We start from the raw sequence: 24,850 nt of genomic DNA on the forward strand, positions 1-24,850 counted from the left end.
AAACAAGCGCCAGAGCCTCCAAGGTACTTTGATGCCCGATTCTAAATGGTTTCAGGGTCAGGCAGGCCCAGCATATTTCTGCGGCTTGAGGCCGAGGTGAGTCTGTGCATTGACACAGGCCGCGTAGACTGTCACAGGCAGTGCAGGGATTGCTGGTCCCTGGCTGGTGGCTTGACCGCTGGACCAGGCTGCCTTTCCTAATCTTTTGTTCAGATCTCTGCTTCCAACCTGTCTGTTCTGCAGGATGAAAACCACTGTGATTTTACACTGAAGCAGTGCCTCCAAGCTTGAAAAGACTCAGTGCTCCTTGGGTATGGGAGGTCTGCCTTGTTGAACTTCTGCCTTGTGGGAACATGAAGCCCGAGTTACAGTGCTAGGTGAGCAATATTCAGCACACAGCCACCCCAAACCACTTCACTGCCTAAATACTGTGCTGTGGGATCACTGTGTAAATAGCACAAATAGCCAGCAAACGTGGCATTTTCAGGTGGTGTTTAGCAGGAAGATCTTCAGGAAAGGACTGACACATTAAACAAGCACTGAAGTAAAGAGAGAAGTGTTTCTACGAACTGTTTCATCATGAATACATGTATGTATTACATATGCATATATATATGTATGTGTGTGTATGTATGTGTGTAAAACCAGAGTTTAATAAGGGCAAAGATGAATTCTAGGTAATTAGCAGACCAGATTTTGCCTGGGTTAGAGAATTCTTATGAAGACGTGTGCTAAATTTTCTGCTTGTTGCCACATGATTGACTTTAAAAAGTGAGCAAAGTTATCCTTCCCTCACTTTGAATCCGCCTGTGAATTAGAAAAGACAAATGGTAGATATTTTTGTTGGGGATTTAGAAAAAAAAAAAAAAAGCCAACAGGGCACAGAGTATCTCTGTTCCCTCCCAGTGCAAGGTTTATTGATGCTGTCTGCAGATTTGTGTTTGCTTTACTGCTGGTAGTTAGAGCTGGTGATCAAAGGCTAGTATAGCCGAACCCATGAAGGGACATAATTGGTTGGGCTCTTTGAGTCCTCTGCAACAATACTCAGTTTTGTTGTGTTAGGCAGGGCTCCACAAATTATAAAACATTGTATGATTGCTGGGGCAGTCGCTCAAATGTTTTCTTCTTGTCTCAATTCCTTTTATACAGGAAACCAATATAGCTGGGAGCCCAGGGATGAAAGCTTTAAACCTGGAGGGTGCCTGGTGCTTCCTGAGAATCTCACGGGGGAAACATTCAGTCCGAAAACAGCTTCGCTGACAGATATATTTTTATAGCCTATTATTTTCTCTCCTCATTCTTTGTTTCATTTGAATATAATAGGCTCTTTATTTTTAACTGCTCGTCTGTTCCTGCCGTTTATATCCTCACCCAAAAATCATAATTCTCTTGTTTCATTTCTTTCTGTCTTTTTTTTTTGTTTTGTTTTTGACATCACATTTGGTTACTGTTAAACATATGTGCTACAATGCCTGTATAGAAGGGACATTGTTTATTTTTCTGAGTAATAAATTTTCCATTTTCCTCTCTGTCTTTTCAAAGGAATCCCATATTTCAATTTGAACCAAAAGGATATAGCCCTATTTATAGGTTTTGAATTTTGGCAGTGATGTAAGTGTGTTATGTGGTTGTATGACTTCATGAGAGGAAAAAAAAAGGAGTTGCAGATGAATATGTAAAAGTGTCATTTTCCTTTTTATTTCTCTAATACACGAGATGGAGAAAATACTTCTGATGCTGCTTCTCCTGGGTGTAGTTGGTGTGTTCTCATGGGACTGCTCCAGGGTCCCAGCAAAGAAGCTGCCCATGTCCTTGAGCTACTGATGCAATTTTATAGTGGATTCAAACATGAGCAGATTCAAATGCTAATTAAACAAAATGTACAGAGTGGTTTCGCTGTTTGGAAGTGGATAAATGCATAATACGAGGCCCATGCTAGTAAAGTTACTTTTTTCTTTTGTACTTTCCAAAATCATGTTTTGTTTGGTCATTTAAAAAGAATAGATGCACAACTTTCTGGCATGATAGATTTTAATTTGGACAAATAAGCATGATAAGGTACTTGCTTTCATCTTATACTTGCATTCATCTTATAAAATCCATGTTAGGGTGCTGTCTGTGAGAGCCAGACTGCACGTCTCCCCCCTTCTTACTACCCCTGCACAAACCCACGTCCGCCAGCTACGGGGGACGAAGCAGCAGTGTTTGCTCAAACAGCCTGTGCACGCAGGTGGCTCTGCACAATGCCAGGTCAGCATGACATGAATGCACCACCTCTGACACTTCGCAGCAGACCTTGTTATGAGTTCCTGCCCTGTTGAAGCAAAGCAAGTTGGAGAGCCAGTCAGGCTTTGCTCTCTGTGCTGCCACTGACTCTCAGACAAGTTCTTAAATCTGGGTCTCAGTTTACCCGTCTGTAAGTTAACAACTGCAGTGCTTGTCTCTGGGAGTGTCTGAGAATAGAACTGGTGGGAAAAACGATTTTTGTCCCAGAAAACCTGTAGAGATTAGAATGTTATACATATGTGAATATAATTATTTAATAGAGAATGTAACTATAGATGTATGTAAATATGTAATTTTAGCCTCCAATTTAATCATAATGAAAACTCAAATAATTAAAATTTTCATTACAGAATATTTCCTCTTCTACAGATCTTTTAAAGTTCAGTCATAACACATCTTATGTATTATGTAAAATGCTTCATTTGGGGTTTTGCTATTATGTGAAAAAAAAAAGTTTTGCTGAAATGGGATTTGCTGCTGAAAAGCTGTTTCAAGAATGCCTTTCAGTTGCACAACTTAATGTAGTACCTGGAAATGATTTTAAGCTCCTTGCAAAAGAACAGCCAGGGATCTATTACATTATAATTATTAATTATAATGCAATTAATAATTACTGTTATGATTACTTAACTCTTTTAAGTATGATGTTCTTTTTATGTGCTTTCCTTCTTGCAGATTGATCACCTTAATTATGGTATGTCTGTTTGCATGTACTTAGCACCTATTAAAATGAAGCCTAAAGTGCATTCTCAAACAAATTAGAAACTGCTTTATATGTTTCCAGGCCATCTCAGTGGGAATGAACTAGCATTTTTCATCTCCCGGAGTTAATGGGGCTTGGACTTTGCATCTATGTTATTTTCCCAGACCTTTGACAGAAAATACTAGCTCTCTTCTTGGTATTTTGACCATTACTGGTAGTGGTCTAATGATTAACTCTTGGAGCAATGGGGAAGCAAGTGTATGCCATCACCCCAATATACTGAATTCTGCCAGCTCCTGAAAGAAAGACGCCTCTAGAAGTTTGCAGAATGACATGTTTTGTAACTGGATAATGTGATTCGTTTTTCATGTTTCAGTCAATATTAAGGGTTGTAGACTCTTCTTTGCTGTTTGCAACCCCCTTGGCAGTTAGAGAATCCTAAAATCCTCAGTGGACAGAGGTCTGCATGCAAGTCCCCCCAGGCAATGTCTGCAAGACTAAGTAAATTACAGATATGGTTTTAGAGATACCTAAAAATGATTATTCTCCAAATTAAGTAATAACTTAAAAGGATAAAATCATCTATGTGAGTGGTCTCCAAAATATGGTGAGATTAGGCCTGAGTATGAACCTCACTTTGCTGAAGCCCTGCATTACTTGCAAAGTCTTCTATATACAAGAAAGATGAGTTTTGTGTTTTTTGGTTTCTTTTCCTTCCCTGGCTGCAGCAGGGTCATCTGAGGCAGTCAGTACCCACGCTTACACAGATGAGCTGAGCGTTTTGGGCAGAGTGTGCATCTCTGCAGAAGTGGCTCAGGTCTGTTGAGCTGCCCAGCTGGCATGGCTCTGCCAGGAGAGTCGTGGGTCTGAAGCGTCGTGCAGCTCTTCCTCTCCATCACGTAAGGCAGGGGCTTTGCCAGCTCTGTTTACGCTGGCATCTCCTGGGCAGTTTTCCCATTCTGCTTCAGCCGCTTCCCTCAGCACAGCCTATTATGGGTAGGTCTCAACACTTTTCCTCTCGGATTCAGATCTACGTTACTGGGGAAGGACAGCAAAGGCTTTGGGATTCAGAAGACCTGAGTATTTTTTTTTTTCTAGGCTTACTTCCACACTGAAGTAAAGTATAAAGAGGAATGATAACATGTGGCTCCCTCACTGGTTCATGTGTTGGTGTTCACAACAGATTTTGAGGTACTTGGGGGAGAGTGTCTTTAGAAAGTAAAATGCTGTTGGTGGTGGTAGTGTGATATTATAATCATGTCTGAATCTTCCATCATCTAAACAGAAGCTTTTTAAGTTTTCTGCAGCTCAGAAGTGGAATCACTTCTAATATTATCATTGGGTCTCTCTGTAAACCAGTACACCTACCTACTGGTTATTTGTGCCTCTCATAGGCTGAAGAACAACAAATAAAAGCAACAGATGAAGGTTTCTGTCCTGGATGAGGGCTGATATTGACCAGGAATTGCTTTTCTCCCTTCACTTTGATAAGCTTTTCCAGTTTCTTCAGTCTGGTTGCTTTTATGTGGCCATATCTATCATTATATGGTTGTTTTTTTATTGCTGATAATAGCTTATTGAGACTTAAGGAACTTTATTTGCTTAACCTTGGATCTCTGGGAGAGAAGCTTGTTACTTTGAACCTTTCAGCCTCCTGCTATTAAAAGTGTTGAAAGAAGCAACTCTAAATTAGGGCTTTTATTGCAATTTTAAACACACAAATAGATGCCTTCGTTCTTACAATCAACATCAAAAGGCCAGAGAGTCTGGAGTGTATCAACCATATTGGTCATTCACCATTGATCAACTTACATGTGCCTGTCTCTCCATCAGGATCCCTTCTCCTTCAAATGTGTTCACTCAGTCATGCTGCTGGAGAATTATGAAGCTGGGAGGAATCTCAGTAGTCCCCAGTTGTTACATGCTGTAAAGATGGACAACTTGGCCTACTGGCATTCTTTGGTATGAACATTGTGTTTTGTGGCATGGATGAGTCTCTATGTTTATTATATGCATGTCATTATACTCCGACTGTGGAGTTTGAATTTTCTGTTCTGCACTTCTCATGAGGATTTCTTAAAATAACAGATGCTAACTGTTGCAGACAGATTAGTTAATTTTATAGCTGATAAAAACAATAAACTAATAAACATCAAAGTGCTTAGGTCCAAGGTCCAAGAATGTAAAGAAGGAACAAATATCTAAATGTCTGACAATTAATTTCTAGACCCTTTGTGTATTTGTATGCTATGACCCTTCCCTTTTGTGTAGTACAGTCTGTGCGTCATCACTGCTTAACTCCAATATGTGTGTTGTGCAATTTATTTGGGCTTGCGTCTTACAAGTCAATATGTTGGTTTTTGTCAGTGCTGTGGTTCCGTGAAGTTAATTCTTTCATTGGATGGGAAATATATCAAAAGAACAGATGTGTTGCTTTAGAGGGACAATGTTCTTATTTTATGCATAGGTATAATTTAACATAGGTGTATATTGGACTGCATGCCTTTTTTGTGTTTGCTAAAATATGATTTGATTGCATGTGTAAAACATGTGAGAACTATTTTAAAAGTATGTCTCCACATAAAGCAATGGAGTTAAAACATACTTTCCTCTTCCCATTCTGATGTTTCCTCCCAGTCCAGCTATTTTTTGCATTATAGATGAGCCCACTACAGATGAACCCAACTACTTTTATGCACTACAGATGAGCCCCCTCCCCATATAAATCTACCAATAAGCAAACTCTGCCCTGAAAAGCTTATGTTAATGTACAGGAGATCGTATTCTCTCTAGACAAGCCAAATATGTAGAAAAGAAAAAAATATTAGATCGCATGTGATCTGCAGTCATACAGGATGCAAGAAAGAAACACAGAGAATAGCTCAGATCTCCCAAATACCAATCAGTACTTTAATCAAAGCGCATCTTCTGTCTGTTCTTCCATCCCTCTTGCTCTTCCTCATCTCGGATATACACTTTATAGTGATAGTCCCCCCAGAAATTCATGGCATCAAGTTAATATATGGAATATCTGGTGAGAAAATGTAAACTCCGTTGTTGTTGTTATTGTTCTGCCAGCAGTCTATATGGTGACAGAGGGGCAAAAGCTGCTGGGTGCTTTGGCTCAGGAGTGTAACTGAGTGGATCTAGTGGCTTAGCTTTGAGAAATTGGTCCTATCCCTCCCTTTCCCTGCTGTTGGCTGTGGTGTACACAGGACACTGTCTTACAGTCATTCAGTTGATTGGTATGGCAGAAGATGAGTCCTTTTTTGGCAGATTACTGAACCAAACCATTAAGGTGATGGGGTCTACAAGTGCCAAGACAAGCCTAGGGAATTTCCTTTCTGATCCACTTTTCTGTTTTGCTGTCTTAATTTGTCTCTGGAAACAACAAGGAACAATTTGTGAGAAATCATTCCACGGTGATAAACGTGGAACAAATGTTCTGTAATTTTGCTGTTTTTCACTAGATACAGATCACTGTTTTTATTGTCTCCTGAAGTCTCCTTTATGTTGTGGGATTGTCTAATGACAAGCTCTTCAAAGGAGAGAAACAATATTCTTACGCACATGGAAGACTTCCATTGTTTCCCCTGCTGCTCCTTTGGCTTGATGCTGTATTCAAGGAGTAATTGTAGGAAATCAGTGCTCCTCTTCCTAAACATAAACTAGGTTGAACTGCATTCTTCCTGTCTGCTATTGTTAGCAAGAACATTAGAAAATTGCTGTGCAGCAAGTCAGTCATGAAGGAGAAAAAGTGGGACAATTTGCATTTTTTTTCACAGATGAATGCAATATGTACCTTTTCACCTGCTGTAAATAGGATTATTTGTGGTATGAATTATGTCAAATAATCTTCATGAGAAGGGTCATTTCATTATCTTCAATGAAATTATATGGTGAAATAAAGCAAACAAGTTTAGATTCTTTTTTTTTTTTTCTTTCAGCAATGACATTCTCTTTCAGATCAGTGTAAGCCAATGAAGGGAGCAGTTGTATATTGGCTCAGTAAGCAGGGTAAGAACTTTTTCAAACCTTTGTAGTCCCATTGGCTAAGATGATTATTTATGTGTCAGTGAAATGTAGTCAAATTTAGAACCAGGTAAGTATCTAGTTTCTCTTTGCCTCAGCATATTTTATGTTTCATATTGAGATTGTTAGGTGAAAGTCTGAGCAAGAAAAAAGAAAATCTGAGTATTTCTGGGTATATTTATTTGCAACAGTTAGTACAGAATGTATGTCAGGGGCATGCATTACATGGTTGCATACTAGTAAGAAGAATCTTAATTAAATTTGTTCTCCTCAAGCCTGGATAGTTGATATGAAGCTCTCTCTGCTGTAAAAGTTTCTCCATTGATGTGTCCTGTGGATTTTGTTATTCACAATCTTTTTACCAATTCAAGGAATTTTCACTGAGGTCATAAAAGGTATTGTTTAGGGCAAGTGTGAAATATTGTATGGAAATCCCTAATATGGATGAAATAATTAATTCTGAGTTTGGAATTGAGTCTAAGCTTCTGTTTTAGTTTAAAAGGTGCTTCAAGAGCAATAGTAATTTTCAGAGCAATGTGCCTAGTTGCCAAATGTTTTGAAGACTGTCAACCTCTAAGGCATTTATCTTGTGACAGAGTAGTAACATTTTAAAGTCTTAGATAAGGCTGATTTGTGCCCAACAGACTAGTCAATCCAACTTAAAAGTTTTATTCTTTTTTTTTTCTGCTTCTAATAAGGAAGAAGACTTTTAAGGCATCCTTATAAGGTGGAGGCATGTATCATGTAATAAAATGATTCAGAGGAGCATTTCATCACTTTGATTAGGGTAAGAAAACTTTCCTTTAAAGCACAAAGGCAGTGTATGATGATAAGTATGCTGGTAGGATTTTTAGGTTAATGAGGCATGAGTAAGTGTAAGCTTTCCATGATGAAATGAATAAGTGATTGTATTTACTGTGGCTAAACATTGTATTTATTAATATCTAGTACTGCTATTCAAAAGTGATCTTTTAATAAGCTTTTTGTGCAGGTGACCTGAGACCCATGTGAATATCACAGTCAAAAGTAAGGAGACCTTTTCTGCATAGAAGTGCCCAGTGTTAGAACCAGGTTTGAAACTGCAAGTCTTCTGCAAAAGAAAGGGAAGACAAGGGTTTGTTTGGCAGAGAAGTGAAAAAGTGTAGTTCTTTAAATGTGAAATGTGAATTAAAGGCTTGTGCTACAACAAAATTTACTGACCTACATGCTCAGTTGATAAGTCTGAATGGATTTGGGATAGATGCCCATCTTAAGAATGTATACTTTCATGTCCTTGTATTCCAGAAAAGTCATTGTTCTGGGATGAAAAATGGTTTAAAAAGTGAAATAAAAATGTGAAATTAGATTGAATTTACTAAGTGCTAGTACTAGCAAAACCTGTTACAATTTTCTGTCAAGGCAGGCTTTGATCTAGAGAAATCAAGGCCTCATTCAGACTGAAGCATTTAAATTCAGTAAAAGTTTTTGAAGCAGAGTCACTCTAAAATTCTCTGGCCACTGTGTATGAGGTCAGCAATGTGTTATAGTTATGCTTAAGAGTCCAGGTTTCATTTGAATCATTTGAAATATTCTCATAACAAAACATCAGTCTCTTTCTTATCACTTGTGCTCTGGGGATGCCATTTGGTTTTGCCTATCAGTATCACCAAATGTATGATAGGACCTAAAATGAATATTCAGTGGTTCTGTAGGGGTAAGGAGCAAAATCCCGGCCAAGCTGAAGTCAAAAGTTATATGTCATATATACAATCCATATGTATTGGTGGCATAAAGTATTTCTACACTCTTTCCAAGGTGGTTAAAATGTCTATAAACTGAGCCAGAAAAGCATTTCTTGGCATGGGATGAAGTGCCATCTAGGTTTCCTGGCCAAACTGCAAGAAACACGCCATGGTAAGCTCTTTGTGGCAAATGTGGTGCTTCCTGTGGTGCTAAAGTAACACCACTTTTACAGCTATGGGACACATGGGATTACTTGTGAAATTTTCCTGTCATTGGAAGATTTCAACATTTTGTAGGTCAAATTTGCATGAGAGCATGGTTTATGTATGATGCCTGTTGTTTTAAAGCACAGGGTAATGAGTCTCCCATTGCCCAGCTGAGGGCTCTTTTTTAATGTTAAACACCCATGCAACTACGGTGGAAGCAGCCTCAGTTGGTCACATTTTTGCGAAAAGTGCATTACAATAGGACATTAGTCATCCTTGCCTGATAAAAACAAGAAGTATGAATGAAAAAGCATAGCACAATGTAGTGCTCTCAAGAGCAGCTTATATTGGAAGACCTTTAGACCTTTTTTTTTTTTTTTTTTTTTTTAAAGTGTGTTGAGGGGGAAAGACACTGCTGCTACTTGAAAGCCTCTTTGGGATTGCAGGTCTTGTGTAGCAATGGTTGACTCAACCCTTTATTTTTTGGAAAAAGAGAAACAAAGTTCTGAGTTCTGCTGTGGCATGGGGCATTCTGATGAGTCCTTGAGAACAGAAAAAATAGAAAAGGTCTGCCTGCTCTCTATGTAAACACTCAGGATCATATAGCATTTTCTGGATGAGCTGGGTTTTTACACTGGGTCACTACATTTTTCCTTCTCCACAATTGTGCAGTTAGCTGCTGCCTTCCAGCACATTACACAGCACAGTTGCACTGCATATGAACAGTGTTCGGAGCACATGAAAGACTCTTTAAGTAACAGTGACCATTGGCACTATATTGCATAAGTGCTGTTAGGCTTTCTCTGTTTCAGGGTTCAATAAAGGACAGTTTGCTCCATTTAATCAATTCCTGAAATGCCAGACTTTAGGATCTGTTTGGGTTGTAGGTAGATCTCAGGAAATAGCAGATTTTCTGATTTATGTGAATACTTTTGCTCATAAAAAGAAAAACAGAAGTGGTTTTATAGTCTCAGTTTTTGGCAGAACAAATAGAAGGAACTGTAGGATGATTTGAACGCTGTGTATGTTAGCTGGGCCATCAGGTTGAAAATGTTATATTATTTTACAAGCAGAAACAGAAGTCGCTCAGATGTTAGCCAGCACTGCAGGATAGTGGCAAGAATGTGGTAGGGAAGACAGGAGACCCCAGTCTACCTACCAGGTGATGCTTAAAACATGAAAGGCACCATACTCACACCTGTAAATTCAAGGGCCTAACACTTGGTCCTTCTTTCCCACACTGTTCATACAGCCTCTTTGGTTCTGTGGGCAAAGTTTCGTGGTGGTAGTCACTTAAAACTGCCTCATGAATTCATTAGGATATCAGGAGTTTGTTAAGAATACGAAACATTTTTGCATGTAATATGATTTATAAGTTTGCTTTTTTCTGTATGACAACTTCATTATAATTTCAAGCTGTGATGTTTCACAACAGAGAGAATCACCCTCTGCTGTTATAGTGCCTTTAATTCTCTGCCTCTCATTTGGTTTGCCATTGAAACTTTGGGACAAATGCCCCAAGAAATGGTGCAATAGCCTCTCTATGGCTTTAGGCCTGGACAAAGCAATGGAGAGAAAATGCAACATGCAACTTATGCACTAGGGAATCATGAAGAAGACATTCAGTTATTGTTTTTTGTTTTCTCAGTAAAAATACGATTGTAATTAAGTTAAACTGCTGAACTGAGGCTTACGAGGTGTTCACCACCCTCTTCTCCTTCTGACAGCAGTAGGTCTGAAGAATGGCAGTTCAGATTTTTTTTCCTCCCCTCCCATGACTTTACACCACAGTGACGTTTGTTCCAAGCCTGAGGTTGCATTTAGATTAAACTTTTGGGATCTAAGACTCAAACTCTTCTTAAAAGACTAACTCCAGTAAAGATAATAAGGATATGAGGATAAGTTGCTGCTTCAAATGAGTGGAAATGTTGTTTTAAAGACCTTTATGTGTGTCTCAGGGAATCAGGACTAGATTTGGAGCTTTTTTAACCCTAGTTTTACTATTGCTGGGTCTATTGGGCATGGTCTGTGTTTGTGTTACACTTATGTATAATGGACTATAAATGAATTTTGACACATCGTTCTTTTTAGGAGGTCACTCCTCTTTAAAGAAAAACATTATTCAGTAAGTTACAAATGATGTGTCCTAAAATATAAATTCCCAAGTATGGATTAGACTTTATGTTATAAAATAATTTGTTTTTTGCTCAAGCAAGTAAGAAGTTCAGTTGCCTAATATTAGGAATTAAAGTAGGATTAACTTAAGGTGCCTTTAAAAAAAGGAAAAAAATAGAAAAAGGAGTTCTTGAATATAACTTCAGAGGGACAAGGTTTTATACTTTGTGTATGCTTTCTATAGATTGGACTTTAGATGAGTGACAGTGCAAGAGCAGATTTTGAGAATGTTCAGAGGAAAATGTCAAAATTCTGTTCACTTAATTTTGAGAATGCGCAAGTCTTAGTTACGTGTCTTCGGTATTTTAAAATTAGAATGCAATTGGCTCTGGAATGAAGTTGACAACAAAGAGAGCAATTAGGCAGTATCAGTGACCAATTCTTTATGCATCTCACCTTAAAAGTCTATAAGGAGCAAGATAGCCCCACCAAGAGTCTGGTCTGAGGCACCCTCTTACAAGAAATGTCATGAATGCAATTTCTTTTTCAGAGGAATTGAAGGTGAGTCTGGTGCTAACTGAACAGTAGTATCACTGGAGGCACCTCTTTACTCCTTTTAATGCCTCTAGCACTGAAAGTGAAAAAGAAAACAGGAAAAAAAACTTATGTGTCTCACTACTCTTTGTACTACATTACCTTTCAATCCTGATGCTCAGGAAGCTGCAGAAAGACACCAAAACACCATTGCTCAAGCTGGTTTTGTTCTTGGATTCTTACCCTACTTGGAAACAGCTTTCAGATGTAGAAGAAAACAACTTCCACTAAAAGTTAGTAGGATGGAGTTAATTGATGATGCAGGCAAAACGACAGAAAACTACTTAATGGAATGTATCTGGGTTTCTATGTCCTGTTCAGAAATGAAAACCAACCAAACAAAAAACCAAAAACAAACAAAACAAAAAAGTGGGTGTCAAACTATAGTGATTAGAATATAGGAAATTGATTCCAAAGAATGACTGGCATTTGGGGGAAGGAAGATGGGTTTTTATATTATTAACCTGAATATTAATATTAACCTGAATTAAAATATGAGCACACTTGCAAAGTAATCTTAAATGTAATGAAACAAAATATGGGACCAAAATCTGGTGGTAAACAATAGAAAGAGCAACAATTTATGGCACAAGTACTCTCTGTTGAAAGACCTAAGCATGGTAGATGGATCTTCTCTTGTTTGAAAGGGTAAGCTTTTATATGCCTCTGCAAAATGCACAAAAATGGACTCACAGAATTTCAGTACTTTGAAAAAGCCTTAAAAAGGCTTAAAAAGAGGGAGTCCTCACTCTAAACGTCAGTGACTTGGCAAGGCTGGGGACAGTTGGCTTTAACATCAATGCTAGTATTCAGCTGACATCCTTGTTCAATGTATCTTTCTCACTGCAACTGGCAAGGAACAAGAGCTATTGTGACTGAAACTTTGAAAGTAATATTTAACTAAGTAAATTGATGTGCCCATTGGGAAACTGCAAATCATTTTTATGCGGCCTTTTTTCTTTATTAAGGCTCTTGAAGGGATGTTCTTTGCATTCAACAAAGTTGTATCTTTACAGTAAGTACTTAGTGATATGAATGCTTCAGCTTTCTGCTCAGTGGTATCAATGGTGGAGCTTTACTCTTAATTCTCTGCATTCTCCATACTTTCAGGAAAAATACAGCATTAGGTGGTGTTTGGCTTGTGCTCTAGGTATAAATCATCCTTACTGAAGTCTGAAACATTGATCAGTTCTGCCTGAGGACCTGAATCAGGAAAAAAATACATTTCAGTGGATCGCTTCCCCCCTGTTTCTAAAAATACTTCTACTGTGCTTGTGGAAATGAAATGGAGAAAAATACTAACATTTTGGAGGGAAAGCAATTGGCTGCTTGTGCAGGGAGGGAAATGTAATTAATCATTATCCTCTGCTTGGGGCTCACAAAGAAGAGGGAGAAAACAAAATATGAACTCTGAAGGGTTAACCACAACACTGAGAGCAATTTGTCTATTGTTTCTCTATTAATATCATTCACCAACTTACCACTCATCACCTTTTCCAAGTAGTCTCCCTATAGCAACAAATGGCGCCATAGGCAAGCCAGATGCAATCTCGTCTCCGTTTTCTTTCATAAACATTTGAAAATTTGTTTAAAAGAAAAGAAAAGGAAAGTGGGAGGAAAATGTTTATTTTGTAGAAGCTGCATTTAGAACAGGGGACCCTGTTTTTTCTGTAACTCTCACTGCTATCTGAAGGGCCTCCACATTTCTTCAATATGATTTCATTTCCTTAACAGAGCTGTTCTGTGCCATTGAAGCAATCCTAGATTCCCTTCACGGCAATCTTGATGATCCTGAGCTTGTATTCTGAGATTTGAAAGCATGCTGTCAGAGCCCTACATACAAAATTGGCTTCAGTTCCTCCCCACCTTTAGTTGGTGGCTAATTTTCATTTCTCTATTTAATTCTATAACAGTTTTTCTCAGTGACATATCTGCACAGAACTGCTAAATGTATGATGTTTATCTGCAGTATAATGGAATGAATAGGTGAATAGTTTATTTTCTGGAAATAATTGCTCAAAGTCCTTAGATTTTAATCATTCATTTACTAGGTAAAGCCATTATTTTTCCTTAAAAAGAAATCCATTGCTTTTCTCCTTTTTTGGTCTCTAAGCTCTTTTCAGTTCTAGCTGACTTTAAGAGATGGAAAGCATTGCTCTTTCTTTACATGGAAAACAATCGTGATCAATTTGTATGTAGCTTATTTCGGTAAAAACGAACAAAAAGCTTTCCCAAAACCCAAACTTAGGAAAACAAAGTCTCCACAAGAGTATTTTGTATCTTTTTATACAGTTCAACCTAAGATGAGCATAAAATACCAACTGTCCTTATTATAATAGCAGACTTCTAGGTTTTTACAGGCATGAACAATTGCTTTATTTATATGAGTTACTTATTTTTCCTTTAATGCATTTTTTTTTTTGATTTGTGAAATATTTAATGAGCTGCACAGACCAGCCTGTCATATTGTGGGTGAGTGCTCAGTGGCAGACCGGGTAGGATGTCTGGAGTCTGGTAACATGAAGAAGTCATCCTCCTCCATTCAGCCACTGAACTGTGGCAAAAGTTAGCCAAAATGGATGCAAAACGGTTTTTCTCTGCAGGAGCAATTGCTGAAGTTGTTACAAAGAAAGTTATATGGCCACAAATGGGGAAAAGATAAGTTCAGCAACTGAGAATCTTTGCTGTCAATCATTTCTCAGTGTGGAGCCTTGCATGAATGGAATTAACTTGAATTTCTTTAGAAAAGAAGTATGGGGCAATATTTTACATTTGCCACCAAGATGCAGCAAAACTTGTTAGTAAAAAGAAAATCAGCATTGGTTCCTTCCTATCAATTGCGAAACAATTATATTGAAGTTTTTGCCATCTCATTTGATGATTTGAATATATGCACATGCATATAGTCTGCTTCACCTACGTAAGTATTAATGGCGAGACCTGAAGAGTTGATGGCACAATGTGTCAGATTTTTGGAGAAATGCTGTTATCTCTTTGAGCAGTGGGGAGCTTTGCCATTGGTGCTAGTATACCGAGACTTCGTCTTGTGTCGCGAGCCCCTAGCACTGCAAATCTTCCAAAAAGACAGCCTTGTTTCCTGGCTGAAGTTGCGTTTGAGGTATCTGTGGCTCTTGGTGTTGAACAGGAGAGAAAAGTTACGCTTGGATGGATTTTTCTGACTTTTGAAGAGCATCTTGTCTCCTTATCTGTGGCAGACTGCACTGTAAACACTTCTTTAACTACTTCCAGAGCTTGCTTCCACAGGCACAACATTTGGCCATGCCATCTGATTACCACCAAAACAGAGGAAAACAGCCTTCCACCGCCACTTTGTAGCTGGCGTTACACTCTGTTATCATCCAGCCAGTGTTTACAGAATGCCACAGTTAACGTTGCCCAGATGCTCTATCTGTGGGAAACCCGGAGACCAGGCATCAGTGACTGCCCGTGTTTTCCAAATTCAACCGTCTTATCCGAGGCCTAGCCTGCTTGTGCAGGCTGGGGTCACCCCACAGCCCGGCTGTGCTGCCAGTTAGCCTGACGGCAGATAGCACTGCTGGAGATGGTGATGTTCCTCTTGTTTAGGCCACTTACAGCTTTTCAGCAAGTGTTTTAGAGCAAAGTGATGTGGTTTTGCTGGTGGCTTGTATACCTAAGAGAATTTTTTAATGTAAGAATGTGATAGGACTACTGCCTCAAACTACAGCAATGTTTTATGCAGTTACCAGCAAACCGTATGGATATTGCAAGAGCTGCATGGTTTCCAGGAGCTGGAATATCAATGGTATTTTGCCTGTATTTTACTTTGGTCATCACTTAGTGTGTTGGCATACATTTTTTTCCTTTTTAATGTTTGACACACAAGCTGACGATTATTAAAACCCCTCATGTCAGCTTTTTGAGGGTATGTCAATTTCTGAGAAATGTACATAGCTTTCCTAGGGTAGCTTGCTCTTGAGGAACACGCAAAGTAACATTTTCTTGTGACATCTTTTTTAGTGCCTATGGTATACTCCCATAGCCACTGATCCAAAGAATTGAAGAAGTAAAACTATTTTCAGCCGTGCTTAGGGAATATTTGAGATAACATATACAATCAAACTCTGTAGTGTCATTATAGAATCATGTCCAAGATATGTTAGTGAAAAGAAATACTATTTTTCATAAAATAAACACTTCAAAAGTGATCACGTTCCACCAAGCACACATCTGTAGCACCGCCGTTCATTTCCCACAAACTGTGTAAAAGGTACAGAAATTTCTGGCCTAGACAACTTTTAAAAATTGTATAAGTGCTTCTTTTTTTTTTTTTTTTAATATGCAATTAAACTTCATGATCTTTTTTTTTTTTTTGAAACTTTATTTTTTTTTTTAAACCACAATTTTGGAGTTCTGTATTTCTTTTTAAGAAAGTTTTCATTTTCTGAGGAATTCATATTTCAGTTCCTATGTATTTTGCCCTTCCCATACAAGGAACTTTTGTGTAAACCACACAAACGGCCCCACTACCTGAGGTACTACTATGCTGTTAAAAGCATGAATAGACATTTCTTCTTTAAGGGCTGGAGGTGAGGTTCTTTTAACTGCTTCGTATCCACATTCCTAAACCTATTTAAAAACCTGAGCCCAAAGTCCAGCTGACAATGAACTCTATTTTCAGCTAAAATCCCCTCCTCCCCTGCTTCACCACACGCTGTTTCTGCTGCTGGTCCACTTGTGATAAAGACCAAAACTGTTGTTTGGCTGACATGCAGAAGGAGTTGTTTATCAAAAGGAGGCTATTCTAGGAGGATATGCTCTTTAAACAGAACAATGGGGATTTTGAAGATAACCAAATCAGTACTACATAGGTGTTAGATCTGTTTTAAATTGTTTCTGTGTTGGAAAGTAGGAGGGGGCCCGGGTTTTGTCTTTGAATCCCTGGCTTGCAAGTGTGAAATGGTTAAGTCCAAATTAGCTGCCAGCTGTGCTTTGTGCTGCAGCTTCAGAGGATCTGTAGGGCATGAGCTACAGATGCTACTGTGGGGCACAGCCCTGGGCGTAAGGGGAAAGGGGCCACACAAAATCCAATTTCACTTCATCCAGCCATCCAGCTATCTTTGTGCTTCACCCAGGTCTTTTTTTTTTTTTTTTTTTTTTTTTTTTTTTTTATCCATCCATCCTTGGTGCTGGCAAACTGAACTGCACTTCCTAAAAGCAGATTTACAGAGTCCTCTTTTACTAGTTAGACCAGGTTACAGACATGGACCTGCTCTACTGATACAAATCACTTGGCTTTTAGACATGTAGAAAAGTACCAATAGCTGTTTGATAGGTGGGAGGAAAACTGGGAAACCTTATGGAAGAGTTAGTTCCATACAGGTGTTCAACAGGTGTATGTGATGTGTTTTTCGTTGTTTGTGCCTTCTGCAGAGGGAGAACCTCACCAAATAGAGAGGTGACCTTCAAAAGGAAGGGAGGAACATTATATTTTCTGTCTAACCCTTGGATGGCTGCTTCTCTTCTTTCTGGGCTATGACAATCGCTTATATTCTGTAATGAATGCTTTTTCTTTTTATTTGTGTTATTTTGGTGTAACACCCTAATACCTGTCACTATAGGTCCAAGTGAAAATTCTCCTTTCTCATTTACTTGTAGTGACCTTTTGTGATACAGTGATCTTATTTAAAACTCTTTCTTTCAAAACTAGGAAAATGAAGATTCTCTATAAATAACCAACTTTTTTTTCCTTCCTCCTGGATAGCAGCCAATATTTCTGCCTGTTTTCATATAATGCCTCTATACATGAAAAGAAAAGGAACAGAAAACCCTTTTCCCCTCTAGTGCTGATCACATGTAAGTGATTTATTTAAGGCCACACAGTGAATTGCTTGCAGGGTGATTCTGCCAGCCATGTGGTTAAAGCTCGGCCTAAACATGCTTGGATATTTGCAGGTTGTTCAGGAGAACATCTGGAGGTGCCCACTTTTCCTGGAATGCCTGTTTTGATTGTTTAAGGAAGGCGGGGGAGAAGTCTTTCCTTTTCAGCTGGTAGATATCTCCTGGCCTCAAAATTCAGGAACAATCTGTTTTCAGCTGTAATATTCCTACCTTCTGAGAGCCTTCTTCTTCCTCCAGTGCAAATACAAACTTAAATTCTTCTGAGTATGGAAGGAGCATCTCAGTGACCTATGCCTAACACCACTGACACAGTTCGGCATCCTGACGTGAAGCCTGGATTTGTTTTCTTAAAGACTCCCACTAGGTAAACCCCACGGAAAAACCAACCCTGGACAGCTATTGCTGTTTGGCCATCACCTTTTACAGCAAAGTGTGATGGTGTGGAGACTAGGAGGGGTAGTTCTTTTGTTTGTGCTGGAGACAGCCTTGCTGCCTTTTTTTTTGGTTTAAATTATTTTATTTATTTATTTATTTATTTTTGTTTTGTTCTGTTTTGTTTTTTGTTCCTGTCCTGAAGTGATATATTTTCAGAAGCTGTATCACACAAATGGGAAGAAAAAGTGACTCCATGGTTATTCAGACAGATGTAGAGATCCACTTTACACAGCAAAGTAGGCAGTGTAGGCTGATTATTGCAGTAAGATTTGCCAGAGGCAGCCCTGGCAAGAGTGGCAAAGAATGAACCCTTTTCACAGGGTGATTGTGTTGCAAAGGGACCCAGCTATAGCTCAGCCAACAGTGAGAGCCCTGTCACTTACTGCAGTGTGCAGTCCTGGTGGAACCATGTGCTGTGCTCTGCTCTTGGAGGTTAGCAGACTGCTTCATAGTTGTGTTCCTGGGATTTAAGCAAAATAGATCTTCTGAAACCAAAATGATCCTCTTTAACTGAAATAGATTCCTAATGAGGGACTGGTCTTTAATTAGCGTGTCCAAATACAGATTTAGGGGCCTATTGTTTGCCCTTTTGTTTGAAAATGATGCCTTTTACTTTTTTATCTTATCCAAGTCCAGAAACCATACTTACATTTGGCTGTGCGTTTTCCGTCTTTGTTCTAATAATGCTTGACCTGCCCACGTAATTTAACTGACTGGGTATAAGGGTTGTGCCTAGTCATCGCAATAACTCACATGCATTGACAAAGGTGACAGAAACAAGTTTTAATGACAATGTAAAGGGTAGAAACCCTATTCAAGAGGAAATATGTTTCCATATGTCAAATACCAAGCAATTTAACAAAGGAAGCAATTATACCTCGCAGTGCTGCTGAGTCCGGAGCACTTCTCTGTTTTGTGGGTACCCACACACCGACGTTCGCCGGCGTATGAACTCGGCGCATTGATTGCTGCCGCTTGAACTCTGGACTTGCCTTTCTCATTGGTTGTTTGCTTTAACCACAGCGCTGAATGAAGCCTTTGGAGACTATCACAATGTAAATAAATACATGTGTGTTTGTTTCTAGCCTGCTTAAAAAAAAAAAAAAAAAAAGTGTGTGTCAAAGAAGGGAGAAAAGCTGTCAAGCATGCATTTGCATGCCTTTGAGATGCAGGAGGTACAGGAAGCGATGGGTTTAAGGGAGGGCTAGGAAAATCATTCAGTAGGGGTATAACAATAGGGAAACAGAGTGGTTAGGTGTTGTTAGATTAGATTAGGGCAGATTTATTTAGAAAGTGCTATTCATTTTGCTATTAATCATGTAGAGGTACTTAAAGCTTACAAAAAAAAAAGTCTTATTCTGCAAATGAGCATGGTTACTTTTTTTGTTGTTGTTGTTATCATCCATTAGAAGAGGTTACATTTATTTAATTATTTTAATTTTCTTTTTGGAAAAAGGCTAGACTGGAACTAGAAAATGAAAGGTGGCAGTAAAGTAGTTCAGGCATAATAGATTGCTCTGCTGCCATGATTGTCCCTAGGCTGGATTTTTGTTCGTCTTTTGCATTAGCAATACTTTTCTTTGTGCTTTTACCCTTGTTGTTATAATTTTAAATGTGATGAAATATGCTGACTCTACAAAGTTTTATGTTTCAGCAAAGGAGAGACTGCAAATAGAAAAGAACAAATGAATTCACAGTTGGCAGGGGCTAATTTTGTGTAGTTACTAGCTTACATCATGGGTTTCTCAGCCAGTTAGCTGTTCGAAAGTAAAATAGGAGGCATGGCATGGCCTGAAACTGAGGGAAAGGTTGGAGTTTCAGAGAGACAGCCTCTTCATACCATTGCCAAATCACCTCACATTACATTTGCAGGCATAAAATAGGACACAAGTCTGATGGCTGCAAACAATCCTTATTAATACTTGTGCACTCCCTTCAAAGATTTTACTTACTGTAAACTTCTTGAAATTTGCTGTGAGGGAGAAACCTGGCATAAGATGTGGCCGTGGAGCATCACAAAATCTGACGAAATGTCCTGTGATGAAAGCTCCCCACCTGTCTAATGCACCTGCAGCTGCTCACAGTGCTCCCCGAGGGAGCCTGGCTCTGAAAAGCTGTGCTGCAGGGTGGTGGGGCTGCCATAGCCAGCAGACACCCTTCCCCTACTTGCTTCAGGTACCTCTCTTTTATTCTAATTTTCTCCTGGGTTAGCTATTCCCTCCTGTCTGAGCACTAAACAGATGCATGATTGCATCTTGCTTACAATCTGTTAATCCAGCTGTGTGTGAGGACTTCTTCTTTCCTTCCTTGTACTGCAACTAAAGCCACCATCAGCATCATCTGAAGGAAGGAGGTGGCTCGTCATCAGAGCTTCTCCTAGTCTCCAGCCTGATCTGGCCCTGCACACTGTCAGTCACCTCTCTTTAACCTGCACCTTTAGTGGACAAACAGAAAAGGGGCTCCTGCATTTCTCAAAACAGGTCTTGCTGGAAATGGACCTATTATGATCTTTGGTAAATAGAAGTGTTTGTCACTATATTATTTTATTAGCGTAGCTTTTTCTTTAGTCCTAAATGCTGGCTTATTAATCCACATTAGGTGACTGTTCTGCTTTCTGTCTATTGATTTCTAAACCAAATTTGAGCCATCTATTAAGTACTTTAAACTGTGTGAAAACTAGTACTTACTGGCTTAAGTTAAACTTCAGGATGGATTCGTACTTCCCAGCATTTCCTTTGTCCCACTTTGCTGAATCAGTTTCCAGCTTCCCTGAAAAAGAATGTCTTGTCTCCCTTCTGGTTTTGCTATTTCCTTTTGTTGGCTGAAATATTTAATAAAAATGTTACAGCAAGTGAGAGCCATACACAAAAGTGTAAGTGGAGGGAGTTTCTCTGGCTGAACAATACAGAAGGTCACATTTGGCAACCTTCATTTCTGAATGTGTTTTCAGATCTGCCTCTGTTCTTAGCAGAATACAATCATCAAGATTTTTTTTTCCCCCTTCATTTGATTGAATGACTTATTTTAGGCAAGATGAAGAAAAATCCTTTTTTTTTTTTTTTTTTTTTCTTTCTTGATTCTTGTGGTGATGTCATTGTATTTGCTCTTTGGTCACCCACAGAGTATTTTGTGGTAGAAACATGGTCGCATGGTAACAAACCAGTGGACGCCCTGTCCCTGGATTGCTTTTCAAGAGCAGAAAAAGGCAGTTCTCCCGTCATCATTGTGCACTCCACCTCGCTTTAAAGACTGAAAAAGGGAAAATGAGACAAATGCTCTACCTGCCCCTTCACAGTCATCTCTAAGCATGCGGTGCTGGCCTGAGAAAGTTGCTGGCCCAGCAGGGCTGCAGCATGCATGGAGCTGGTGCTCCTCCTCGCCTGTGCTTGCAGTAGTTCTGAGTCATTTAGGTGGGATAGTCCTGAAAATGTGGCACGGTCAGGTACCAGGTCCTGCTCTCCCAAAGGACTCGCCCGTGCTGGTGGGATGGGTGAATGAGAAGGGCGCAGGAGGTGGCTGTGTCAGGGTTTGTTCTCTTTGGGCTTGCTGGAGCCGTGTCAACGCAAGCTGCGTGTAGGAGGCTAGGACAAGTGTGGTGAAAGCCACAACAGAGGATCCCTCTCATCTCAGCACGAGGCACCTCTACCAGGGCTTTGTGGTATTGCAGCTACGTAAGTGTGGTTCAAGCACCATGAAGCAAAACCCTTTCAGATATCACAGATCATCCTCCTTTTGAAAGTTCCTCATCGTTTCAGTCCTCCCCCACCTCCCAGCCTCAAACTCCTCAGCATCACGCTCAAGACTAAGCACGACAAATCTTGCCCCCATTTTTACTCTTATTGCACGCACGTCCCACGCTATGGAGGCTGCGGCACTCCTGTTGTACCATTTTCCTGCTTTCAAGGTATGGCCACTGTTTAGCGCTCCCCTCATTCACATAGTTACTCGAAAACTGCATCTTTCTCTATTTCTCATGAATTCGACCAAGTGTGAAACGTGTGCCCCAGAAACCTAACTGTAACCACCTGCCGTTTTCTCCATAGTTACATGTAAGCAAACCCATTACAAGTATTTGTGTCTCTGCTTTGGGTGCCAAGGAGACATTGAGCCTTTCTGAGCCAATCCTCTGTTATTCTAGCATGAAAAAAGCCGCATTGATGTAGGAACCCTGCCCTCTTGTCTTTCTACTGTATCAAGAATTCATATTGTAGCTATGACAGTCTGTAAATCACACCGTTGTTGGTAGAGATAGATACCCAAATTTGTCCTAGTTCTAGGTCTGGAAGGGGCTTAATTTCATAGACTTAGCAGCTGTAGCTATTTTTGAAAATGTTTAAAGTCTGCATGTACCTGGATAAACTTTAAAGGACCTTTTTTAGCCCTTATTTGAGCTGTGTGTTTCAATGGTTATGCTAGTGACCTTTTCCATTACAAGAATTCATGTTAATTCATGGCAAGCCAGAACATTATTATAAACCTCTTGACTGTTCTGTTTTTTAGGGCTTTGAAATGTAATCAGAGGTGGATTTATCTGATACTAGGAGATGAAACAGTTACCAGCCTTAGGTTTCCTCCCTTTTATTTTTCTAGGAGGTTACTGCCAGAGTAAACTGAAATTGGAGGTGGTTTATGTTAATGCTGCAGCCTGCAGACTGCACTTGCTCAGGAGTTTATCCAGCAGGATCAGCTGATCCCGCTACAGGATGGTGACCTCTGGCAGAGACACAGGACAGAGACAGCTGCTTCAGCTCTCCCAGCTAAACCTGCTTAAGGCGGTGAGTGGGAGTTGTTAATACCACTATTTGTTTAATTGTAGGGCTGATAGAATTTTTGTGTGTTTTATTACAATAAAATGCATGAAGTAAAAACAGAGGTAAAATTGAGTGTGCTACTTGGGATCCGGTTCTCAATTATTATTCCTCTTTGTTAACCAGGCCCTAAAATGAAAAGTAACCAGAAGCATATCTGGCTTCAAATTTTGCAGTTGTGTAACAAGGCAGCCCACCCTGAAAGGTCTGGTGCCACTGGGGTGCACAGTGCTTTTAGTAATACAGGGCAAGGGTGAGTTTTTTGTTCGCTTAGTCTTCTTATTTTCCTCCAAATATAGATAGGCACTTCTCAGCTTTAGTACTTGAGAAGAGGCAGCCAAGTGTGCCCTGGAAGCTATTTGCTGGGGAAGTCTGTTAGAAAAATGGGAATTCAGAAGACACTTCTACTTTAATAAAGAGAGGATAAAGTTTTTAATGATGATAGCTTTATGGAAGTGGAGACCCTTCCCTTCCTCCCTCTTCCCCCATAGGTCTCTTTATAAACAAAACAGAGATAAACCAAATACTCGCTTCAAAAGCTACTGCAGGGATCCCATTGGCGTCATGTGTGGACATGTGAAATGCTGCATCCTTGTTTCAATGTGCCCAAGCTCTGAAACTCCTAGGGACAAACACGTGTGCTGTGGGAGCTCCATCCTGTGCTCAGGCTCACTGCAAATCTGCAAGTAATGGTCCTCCCGATAGAGAAGCTGGGGGCACTTGGCAGTGGAAAGTACCTTGCCCATACTGGAGATGGTGACAGAATTGGCAATGAGGAGGTGACTAGTCATTCTGTGAGCCCTGGTCTGGGGCCAGTTTTCATTTTCGTCTTGTCCTCTTTCTGTTTTTCTTTCTCTCTCACTTTTGTTATTTATACCAATGAGCAAATGTTGCTTATTTTTAGCAGCCTTTCCATTTTGCTCAGGCACTGATCCTCGGTAATGGAATGCCTGTGGCCCTCCCCAGGGCACCATCCCATGTCTAATAAGAGCAGACAAATGCAAGCTTTGGTGTAGGGAGTTATTGATTTGCTTCCAGGCAAGCAGGTGTGTGTGATACATGTAAAAGGTGCCCATGCATACTTTATATTAGCAGTCTAACATCTTAGTAAATAGCCTCGCATGATCTGCCTTGGGCTGTTGATGAGAAATTATTTCTTTATGTTATATATTTCCATAAAGCAAGCAGACTTGCAACTTGCTTATTTTAGAGTGTGTAAAACCAATGATAAAAAAACAAACACCCAAATACCCACACCTATTTCCACAACCAGAGCAAAAGCAAAGTCTCCCTCAAATGTGGACAGTTTCAGTTCTGGGAGGAACAGAGGAGACGGACCAATTCATCAAAGCAGATGTAAGAGTTATTTAGACAGGGGTATGTGATGTAAGCCCTCCCTTTATTTTTCTGCTTTTCTCTTCTAGATCTTGTGTCACAGAGTTATTGCAGAGATGCTGACACGAAGGGCTATAGAGGAAGCAGTTATGGGAGGACTTCCTCTGAGGTGTGGATGCCCAAGGAACCCTTGCCTCACAGATCAGCAGCTGACCAGCAGCATCTTTCAGTTTCCACTGAATGGCCTAGCAGCTTATGTCTACTTTTCTACTGTGCTCTGGCTCCCACCTATTGCAGTTCTGGCTGGAAAGAAACCAGGTGGAGAGGTTGTCCCATGCCCTCATGTCACTGGGATCCCACCCAGCCTGCAGGCATGGCTGCACAAGTGCTTGAATCTCTCAGTAGGGCTTAGACTAAATACTTTCCATAGGTTTTTTTATTCCTCATTTTCAGGCCTGACTCATTTTGATAGGCTTAGAGGCCTACTTCATGTGTGCTTATGCTGGCAGAAGAAATTAATTTGCTGCTGACAGAGGAAGATGAGGATAGAGGGACATTGCTCAGGTACAGCCAGATCAGCGGATGGCCCAGTGCTTAAATTGCTAACGCTGTGTCTACACAACTGCTCTCACTTTTGCCACTGCATACCATAGAATTACCATAGAGTGCAATTGAAATATATTGCAGACAGCAGGAGGAGACCAAAGCTTGTTCAGGGAAAAAGATATGCTGCC

At 39.8% G+C, this 24,850-nt stretch overlaps 2 long non-coding RNA genes across 2 annotated transcripts; both read left to right on the plus strand.

The window, feature by feature from the left end:
• Positions 1–257: 257 nt before the first annotated feature.
• LOC121068187 lies at positions 258–2,585 on the plus strand. The gene is made up of 3 exons (XR_005818684.1): positions 258–377; positions 488–589; positions 1,150–2,585. It is a non-coding gene; the product is annotated as an uncharacterized LOC121068187 (long non-coding RNA).
• A 4,368-nt stretch (positions 2,586–6,953) lies between these two features.
• On the plus strand, positions 6,954–24,850 carry LOC121068188. Its single transcript, XR_005818685.1, has 3 exons — positions 6,954–7,006; positions 7,720–7,808; positions 24,206–24,850. It is a non-coding gene; the product is annotated as an uncharacterized LOC121068188 (long non-coding RNA).

The sequence above is a fragment of the Cygnus olor genome, chromosome 3 (genome assembly GCF_009769625.2).
Source record: "Cygnus olor isolate bCygOlo1 chromosome 3, bCygOlo1.pri.v2, whole genome shotgun sequence".
NCBI lineage: Eukaryota > Metazoa > Chordata > Aves > Anseriformes > Anatidae > Cygnus > Cygnus olor.